Source organism: Octopus bimaculoides, chromosome 14, assembly GCF_046866305.1.
Source record: "Octopus bimaculoides isolate indiv1 chromosome 14, ASM4686630v1, whole genome shotgun sequence".
Classification (NCBI taxonomy): domain Eukaryota; kingdom Metazoa; phylum Mollusca; class Cephalopoda; order Octopoda; family Octopodidae; genus Octopus; species Octopus bimaculoides.
In genome coordinates this window covers 35462220-35472649 of record NC_142941.1, presented here as the reverse complement: position 1 = coordinate 35472649, position 10430 = coordinate 35462220, and the positions used below count along the sequence as shown (strand labels likewise).

General features: G+C 36.1%; 1 long non-coding RNA gene and 1 other non-coding gene across 6 annotated transcripts in view; one reads left to right on the top strand and one right to left on the bottom strand.

The window, feature by feature from the left end:
• Positions 1-10430, bottom strand: part of LOC149132684 (uncharacterized) — a 451111-nt gene that overhangs the window by 247133 nt on the left and 193548 nt on the right. The gene's annotated exons all lie outside the window — the stretch shown is intronic.
• On the top strand, positions 1750-1861 carry LOC128249467 (U6atac minor spliceosomal RNA). The gene has a single exon (XR_008265585.1). It is a non-coding gene; the product is annotated as a U6atac minor spliceosomal RNA (small nuclear RNA).

Genomic DNA, 10430 nt, shown 5'->3' with positions numbered 1-10430 from the left:
ATATTAGAAATCTTTTTTGGAAACATTCAAATTAAAGGACGAATCCACATTCAACCTTTATACACCTATATATATATCATATGATGTTAAGACAAGAATACACAACCACACACACACATAAATACATGTAAGTGCATACACCCATATAACATGTATGTATATATATATATATATATATATATATATATATATTAATATAAATAATATATAAATATATGCATATATCCATACATATATGTACATACCTACATATATGTATATATATATACATGCATATATAGGTACAAGACATCAAAAAAAAAAAAACCTTGAACACAATGAGAAACGAAAACAAAAACAAAACATAGAAAACGAACATTTTTTGCGAACAACGAATAAAACAAATAGAGAAACGAGACATGCAACATAAAGAGTATACCTCTTCGTCAGTTGTCCCTGTTCCATCTACTCCGCATTTTGAAAGCAAGGACAATACGCGACTTCGTTGAAACAGTCCTTCCCGCAAAGGAAATTAAATAAAATTTGGGATTTTTTGCGGAGGGTGAAAGTGTTAACAAGAATAGGACAATGAGAACAAGACAGTAAAAACAAACGGTGAGGGCTGTTGAGCCAAGACGATGGAAAAATGATTATGAATGCAAGTAGACGAACTATGAGAGAAGCGACAGAAAAAGGTACGTCTTTTCTTTAGAAAGGCAGTGGACAGAAAGAGAGATCCCGTTTCATCACGTGTCAGCGACGAGAGAGTCAAGGAGGAAGAGTGAGAGAGAGAGGGGGGACGGTAAAAGGGAGAGAAGAATAGGAAAAGGGTGGGAGAGAAAAACAGAAAGGATGAAGAACAAGAGAGGGAGAGATATAGACAGAGAAGAACTAGTAGAAGAGTGTGCATTGTAATATTAAGATAAAACTTACTTAGAAAAGATGCGTGGTGTTCGATCATATAATAATATAAATAATATATAAATATATGCATATGTCCATACATATATATGCATATATCCATACATATATATACATGCATATATAGGTACAGGACATCAAAAAAACGTTGAACATGATGAGAAACGAAAACGTAAAAACAAAACATAGAAAACAAACTTTTTTTGTGAACAACGGAAAAAACAAACAGAGAAACGAGACATGCAACATAAAGAGTATACCCCATGCACACAATAGGCTTCTTTTGGTTTCTGTCCACTAAAATCAACCCACATTGCTTTAGTCAGCCAGAGGCTATATTAAAAATTAGAAAACACTTATCTTAGTTATCATGCAGTGAGACTGAACCTGAGACAAAGTGATTGGGAAGCAAACATCTGTTTAAATATAAAATTGTATCTTGAAACAGATGCACATAATTAAAACATTTGCACCAGTCATATCTCATTTCTTCTTATCAATTTGATTGTTAACTAAAGATGTGATCCATTGATTAATCAACCAATCAATTGGTTTGTCATAGTCCTTTTATCAAAGCCTGCAACCTTATCAATGATGTACTTTCATCTACTCTCTTGTGACTTTCATCCTTTAGGGCTTGGTAAATAAAGTGCTAGTCCAGTATGGTAGATTAGTATGCTGAATGTTAGCATGCTGAATAATATGAATTGTGGTGGCTGGAGTCGTGAAGGAGCTAGCTTCACAGCCCTGTAGTTTTGGATTCAGTTCAACTTCATGACACTTTGGGCAAGTGTATTCTTTAACAACCTTGGACCAATCAAAGCTTTGTGAGTGTGTGTATGTATATATGTGTTGCAAAAAAGGAGAGATATGTAGCACTCCCCTTGACAAAGATGGAGGAGATCATTTGATCTTTCTAACACATGGACATTGCTCTCAACTTCAGAGCAACCTATTGTTTCCAAGAAGTAAAAGATAAAAGATATGTGTGTGCATGTTTGTATGTATATATTTGTGCATATGCATATGTTTCCACCACAGCTTGAGAATCAGTGTGAGTTTGTTTACATACCCATAACTTAGCAGTTCAGCAAAAGAGACTGATAAAATAAGTACCAGGCTTTAAAAATGAAAAAGTACTGGAGTAAATTTGTTTGGCACTGGACCAAATTCTTCAAGGCATGACTGCAGTAAAATAACTGAAATAAGTCAAAGATTAAAGATCTGTTTTGGATATGGACATACTGAGTTCAAATCCTTATTCCTGTCATCAAAAGTAGAAGGAGTAAAATAGATCATTGGATTCTGGAAAAGCATGGGGGTAAGTTTTGGAATTCTTTAAGCAACTGCCCAAGTACTTCAGCTGATTATTCTCCATGCCATTGCACCAGCTGGCTGGAATAAAATCATAGGAAACTTTAAGTCTTGTGCACTCAATGAAGATGTGTGTGTGTTAGTGAGAGAGAGAGTGTGTGCTGTTCATCTATGTAAGATTTGGGGATATATTAACTCACTCGAGAAACAGACAAGGGTTGGCATCAGAAAGAGCATCAAGCCACAGAAGTAATGGAATTTCATCTGACTCATGCGAGAATAGAAAAGTGAACACTCAATCAATGATGATGATGGTGGTGATGATATAAATGCGAGTGTGTGTGTGTGAATGGGTATATAGAGAAATACATTAATGGGCAAATAGATAAATATTTATGTGTGTGTATAAATATATGTGTATATACGTATATCTTTATTGTTGATTTAATGTACAGCTTTATAAATCTGTTTCCATTCTTGTGAGTTAGAATGTGATGTGGATTCCTTGTTCCAACAAACACGCACATAATACACACATGCATGTATATATATATATATATATATATATATATATATATATATATATATATATATATATATATTCATATATACACACATATACAACCATAGTGAACTCATGGTATCTACCCACATTCTCTTTCTATCTCAGCCAATTATACTGTTATACTCATGTTCAACTTGGCCCAAACAAAGTATGTCGGCTAAATGTGTAAAAATTATTTCTCCCTTCCTCCCTTCTTCTAATTTGCTAATTTATTTATTTTGTTTTATTTCTATTTATTTATTTAATTATTTTTATTTGTTTGTTTTTCCTGGATTTGGATTCTTTGAAAGATGGAATAAAGGTTCAGAAAGAACAAGATCAATTCATGACTTTGAATAGGATTCCTCCATGCTCAGTCAGCTGGAGAATCACAAACCAAACTAAACAAAAAGCCATAACAATAATAATAATAATAATAATATATATATATATATATATATATATATATATATATACACACACACACACACACACACACATATATTTAAAAAAAAAAAAGAGCAAGGCTTAAGAAAATACCATTCTGATATAGAATAGATCTAGAAGCTTCTGTTGGTGTTGAAAGTCATCCAATCAGAATGTTTTGTCAACAACCACTGAGAGAGTACTAAATTGCCATTGAAGAAGCAACAAAAATCCCCCCAAAATCAAACAAATAAAAAGGCATAAAACAAACCAAAAACAATAAAAACCATACGTAATAAAACAAAAAACAACAACAACAAAAAAACTATTCCTTTGAATGGAGAGCATTCTTAGTTTCAAGATCTTGTGGATGAGTAAAATGGATTGGACAGAATAGAGTATAGAATGAGGTAGGGGTTGGTTGGGATAAGGGGATAGTGGGACCAGAATGAAAGAAAGAAAAGCAATCATTTTTGTTGTTCTTGCTTAAGACATATTGCTGTTGTTGTTGTTGGTGGTGGTGATGGTGGTGGTGTTCCTTTGGATAAGGTTGTAGTTGTATTGATAATAATATTGGTGTTGATTAGAGTTGGAATAGTAGTAATAGTAATTGTTGTTGTTGGTGGTAGTAGTAGTAGTGGTGGTGGTAGTAGTAGTAGTAGTAGTGGTGGTGGTGGTGGTAGTAGTAGTAGTGTCAGTGGTGGCGCTGGTGGATAGTAGTATAGTAAGTAGTAGTGGTGGTGGCTCATAGAACTGTAGTGGTAGTGATGGTTTGTTGTAGTAGTAGTTGTAGTGGTGGTGGCTACTAGTAGAAGTGGAGGTAGTAGTGGAGGTGAGTAGGAGTAGTGTTGGAAGTGGTTGCTAATAGTAGTAGTAAAGGTGGTGGTAGTAGCTAGTGTTGATAGGAGTTGTGGTGCTGGTTAGTAGTCAAAATTGTAGTAGAGGTGGTGGCTGTTAGTGGTAGTAATATTAGCGATTGGCAGTGACTGTCAGTAGATGTTGGTGGTGGGGGGTCAAGAGTAGAGTTGGAAGTTTGAAGTGGTGGTTGTTCTGGTGGTGGTCAGAAAGCTGTTGATATGGTAATAGAAGGGTAGTGGTGGTGGTAAAATAGGTGTTAGTACTGAGATTATCACCTCCACCACCACAGCTACTGCTATCAACCCCCACCACTTCCCACACCACCATCATCATCATCATCACCCTCAGCAACTCCACCTATACCACCAACTCTACCATTGCCACCACCACTTATACCACCATCACAATCACCACTACCAACAACAACACTGCTATCGCAGAACTACCACCTATACCACAGCCCCTGCCACTATTACCATGACTACCATCAATAACAGCACCACTGTCACCACTACCACACCCCTATCACAACTACCACTGTCATACTGTCACTATTATACACTACCACCACCACAATCTACACTACTACCACACCACTACCACTGTCATGTCACCACCATTATACACTACCACCATCACCACTACCACTGTCATACCACTACCATCATTACACTACGACCACTACTACCACAATGAACACAGCACTATCACTACAACACCACTCCATTACTGCACCACTAACACCACACTCCCTAGAGCCAGACTGCCACCACCACAACAACATTACCACCACACTACTACCACAACCACCATCACACAACCACTGCCACTACACTACCACCCCAACTATCACCAGCAGTAGCTTTAATCAAGTTAGCAGTTTCAAAATAATGCTAGATTTTCTGCTTTTTCCATCATAATGTGGTTGTATTTATATAATTACTTTTTTTAAAATTATTTTTGTTGATGTTGCTGTTCTTGTTGTTGGAGGTTTTAATTTTTGTTAATGTTGTTGTGGCTATGTTTCTGTTCTTAGTTTTGTAGTTCTGTTTTTGTTGTAAACTTCTAGTTGTGGTTCTGTTATTCACACACACACACACATAAGAAAAAAGGGAAAAAAAAGAAATTGTGGGTGTTTCTTTTGTAGTTACAAGAGAAAAAAAGCACCTACCCCATCACACACACATGCACCTCCATCAGAGATATAAGGAATAATGAGTAGGTGGCTGGCGGAGGGGAGGACAGGGTACTTGGTTGGTGTTGGTACATGAGATTTGTAGTAATTGTGAAAGTAGATTGGGTTGGGGATAGGGCAGAGGGTTGAAACATGGGAACCAAAAAAAAAGAGGGTTGAAAAATAAAATAGCTAAAAGTGATGGAACTATGGATGTTTGGTTAAGTGGTAGGTGGCGTGGTAGGAAATATCTAAGTGGGAGTCAAGTTGGGGAAATTGAAAATTGGGAGAGAAAGGAGGGAAAAGAAGAGCAAGGGGAGAGAGAGAGAGAAGGGGGGGGGTGAGACCGACCAGCCATGGCAGAAGAAGAGAGAATCTCTCTCTCTCTCTCTATATATATATTTGATATGTGTGTATACATATGTATATATATAATGTATGTATATATATATATATATATATATATATATATATATATATATATATAATGTATGTATATATATATATATATATATATATATATATATAATGTATGTATATATATATATATATATATATATATATATATATATATATATATATATATATATATTGCAATGAGGTAGTGGAGAGGGCACAATTGAGGGGAAGAAGAATTGTAAAATATTTACAAAGATCATTGAAAATTAGCAGTGTTGGTGGTGGTAGTGGTAATTGTGTAGTGGTGGTGGTTGTAGTAGTAACAGCAGCATCAGAAGCAGTAATAGTAGTAGTTGTGGTTCTGTTGTGCGACATTATGGGATGAGGCTCATGGTTAAGAAGAAGAGATGAAAATATATGCAAAGTGTGAGAGAATGTGTATGAAATAACATCATTATCATCATAATCATCATTATTATTTTGTGTCTGCTTTTCCATATTTTCCTGGGCTGCAGCATGAGTCTTCTTCAGCACAGTTTCTTATCACTTGTTATAGTCCGTCGTCATATCCTTGGTGATTTTCAGCCTCTTGAGATGAGCTTTCATCACATTTTCCCTGTTTTCTTCTTTCGTCTTCCTCTTTTGTCAGTTTCTTCTACTTTCTTTGTATGTTTGGCATTTCTTTCCCCAAAAGTCATCTTCTGTATACAGCACATGTCCACACCAACAGGAAAAGAAAAAAAAAAAGAGGGAAAAGCAGCACAAGATGGAGGGAGTGATGGGCCACATACCCCAGAACAAACAGTGTGGTCAGCCGTGCTCTGCAGTAATGACCATGATGGCATCGCTATGGAAAATGGTTAGTGACATCTTCTGCAGCAGCCACTCCACCTGGCAGGAATTTGGCAGAAGATTCAAGAACACTTAATGTCTCAACAGCAGCTGGCACAAGCTGAAAATGACTGGTTAGGCTCCTATATATATATGTATATATATATATATATATATATATATATATATATGCAATATATGCATTTCATCAATTCCACTGATTTCCAGTGAGCATTTTCTAAACTGCTGTTAGTATTATAGACATAAGCAGGCAGCACAAATCGTTACTGCACTGGGCAAACTGCTTAGCAGCATTTCGTCCTACTTTGGGTCCTGGTTTTCTCAAATTGTACCGAGGTTGACTTTGCCTTTCATCTTTTCAAGGTCAATAAAAAAAGTACCCACTGGACACTGGAGTCAATGTAATTGACTTCCACTTTCCCACAAACTGCTGGCCTTGTGTCAAAACTTGAAACCGATATTATAGGTATAAGCATGGATAAGAAGCTCACTTTGCTGCCATATGGTTTCAGGTCCAGTCTTACTGCATTGTGTCTTGGGCAAGTGTCTTCAATGAAAGCCATGGTCTGACCTATGCTTTGTAAATGAATTTGATAGAGAGAAACTGTTTGGAAGCCCATTGTGTGTGTGTATTTGTTTGTGACATGTGTGTGTGTTGTGTGGCTATAAGGTGAGAAGTTTGCTTTCCAACCAGTTGGTTCCAGGTTCAGTCCCTCTCTGTGGCACCTTAGGCAAGTGTTTTCTACTATAACTTCAAGCCTGCCAAAGCATTGTGAATGGATCTGGGAGACAGAAACTAAAGGAAGCCTATTGTGCATATATGTATGTGTTATGTGTGTGTGTTTGTGTGTGTCTTTGTTTATCCCTCATCACCGCTTGACAATCAGTGTTTGTGTGTCTATATCCCTGTAACTTAGCAGTTTGGCAAAAACAACTGATAGAATAAAAATACCAGGCTTAAAAATAGTCTAAGAACTGGGGCCAACTTGATTGATTAAAATTTCTTCAAGGCGGTGCCCTGGCATGGCCACAGTCTCATGAGTGAAACAGGTAAAAGATAAAAGATGCGTGTGTGTGTGTTGTGTGCTATGAGGAGGTGTGTGACTTAGTGGTTAGGGTACTGGACTCATGATCCTAAGATTGTTGTTTTCATCTATAGACTGGGTAATGCATTGTGTTCTTGAGCAAAACTCTTCATTTCACATTCTTCAAGTTGAATGGTAAAAAAAATCAAAAGACAGACCAGTATCCCATATTGCAGGGCGAGCTGGCAGAAACGTTAGCACGCCGGGCAAAATGCTTAGCAGTATTTCGTCTGCCGTTACGTTCTGAGTTCAAATTCCGATGAGGTCGACTTTGCCTTTCATCCTTTCGGGGTCGATAAATTAAGTACCAGTTATGCTTACGCACTGGGGTCGATGTAATTGACTTAATCCCTTTGTCTGGCCTTGTTTGTCCCCTCTATGTTTAGCCCCTTGTGGGCAATAAAGAAATAAGTATCCCATCTAGCAGGGAAATATATACACACAGAATTTGAGAAACTGAGCTTATGAGCCTATGGCTCAGGAAGGACTTTTAAGACACTTGATTTTTGTTTGACATATATTTTCATACAAGAAGTCGGGTGATAATGACTGCAAAATCTCAGCCTGCTAGCTTTCGTTGGACTATCCAATGGAGGCTAGCAGGTTAAAACTTCCAAGTGACTTCCTTTAAAAATTTCATAAGTATGTACTCTACAAAAAAATGTAGTGAGTAATTCTTTAGTTTGATGATAAATTGTTTTTATATATAACTTGACATAAAAACGAACATTAATAATATATGTGTGTGTGAAGGCAGTGAACTATCAGAATGATTACCATTGTCAGACAAAATGCTTAGTGTGTCACCTGCACAGGAGTCAACGAAAGTCTGTCTTTATGTTCTGAGTTCAAATTCTGCTGAGGTTGACTTTGCCTTTCTTCCTTTTAGGGTTTATAAAATAAATACCAGTTGAGTAATCAACTTACACCCTCTCCTGAAAATGCTGGCCTTGTGCCAAAATTCGAAAGCAATATATGTATGTGCATGTGTGTGTGTGTGTGTGCATATGTGTGTGTGCATGCATGTGTGTGTGTGTATTGCATACTTGTTAACATTTGGGTGAAGTGGTACTGATGTTGGCATTTCTTTCAAGGACATGTGGAATAATTATCTCCCTTATTTGAAAGACAAAAAGAATGAAGAATGAGAGAGATGCAGGTTGGTAGCAGGAAGAGCTTAAAATCCTGTATCAAACAAATTTCCATCCAAATGCATGCAAGGATGGCAGAAAATAAAACAAAATAAGCCCAAAAAAACAAAAAAAGAAGGGAAAAACAAGAACATGATTAATGAATGAACATACAAATAAATTTCAGACGTTGTACTTGTTTGGCTAGTAACATGATCTGAAATCGTAGGTTGAAATTAAAGCAATTACATTAGGAAGAGCCATGTTAGCAATTTAAGTACACACAAAAACACAAGAACCCTGTCATATATATACTTGCCATTTATTTAATGTTAATAGTTTTTATTTGTTAATGATAGATGCAGGCAGGCTTGGGTGTGTGTGGTTGCTTCCCTACTATGCTGTCTCTAGTTCAGTCCTATTGTGTCGCACTTTGAGTAAGTGCCTTCTGCTATAGCCCTGGATGACTGACCACAAAGCTTTATGAGTGGATTTGGTGAACAGAAACTGAAAGAAAGGAATCTGTTGTGCTTATCTATGTGTTTAAGACAACTGAATTTTTCCTTTTTGGTTTTATATTGCATATAGCTGCCGTGATTATGTTATAATTTTCACATTACCATTTTGCTGAATCAACTGTAGATTCATATGGTAAATACTAAATACTGACAGTTGGGATTTAGTCAAACCATCCAGCAATAGAGTAATCACTACTGATGAGCTTTAATTTTAAGTGAAACTAGACTAGTATAGAGATCTTGCTCACTGTGGGTTAGTTATCTCTCCTGTCACTGTATGGAATTGTACTTCCTAGTGACTAAGGGTCTTTTAACTTTTATTTCTAGCAATGTAGGTGCTACACTTCACCATTAGTCACAATTAGTGACAGTTGAATTTTTCCATTTTGGTTTTATATTGCATATAGCCACCTTTGTTATTTGATATATATATATATATATATATATATATATATATATATATATACACACACACATGTATGTATATTCTTTTCTGTATATGTATTTATATGTATGCTCATTTAGATATCATGTGATAGTTGTAAATAAGTATCATCAGCATACACACAATGTTTTACAGTCTCTTGTGAAAAACATGTCCAGCCATTGGGGAAATATGATCTTGTTTAGAAACAAGTGAGGGTTGGGGACAGGAAAACCATCCTGCTATAGAAAATCTGTCTCCACAAATGCCATCTTATCTATGCAAAGTGGACATTAAATGGAAAGTGGACATTAAATGATGATGATTGTTTATTATGAATTGTCAGGAAAATTTTTTCTTTTAGCTTTTGTATTTCTGCACCTTACAAGTTACAGATGCAATTTCCAATTCCGTTGCAGTGGAACTGTTAATTTGACCAAGTTGTATGTGGCAACGAAACTTATTGGAACTTCATAATAGACAGTATTGCAAGTGAAATTGCTTCCAATTTAGGTATGAGGCCTGCAATATTGGTGCGTATTAATTACACTGACTCATGCACTCTAGACTGGTACTTTGTTTTAACAACCACCAAAAGAATGAAAGGCAAAGTTCACCTTGGCAAGGTTTGAATTTTATTCCAGTATGTAAAGAATCAAAATAAATATTGCAAAGTATTTTGTTTGATGCCTAAGTGACTATGTTGATACAATGATCTTTCTGTAGAGCAAAATATCCCTGGCATAATCCTATCGAAAAACTGTTAAACAAGCATCATTGTAATAAAAGTGATTACAAAAACAAAT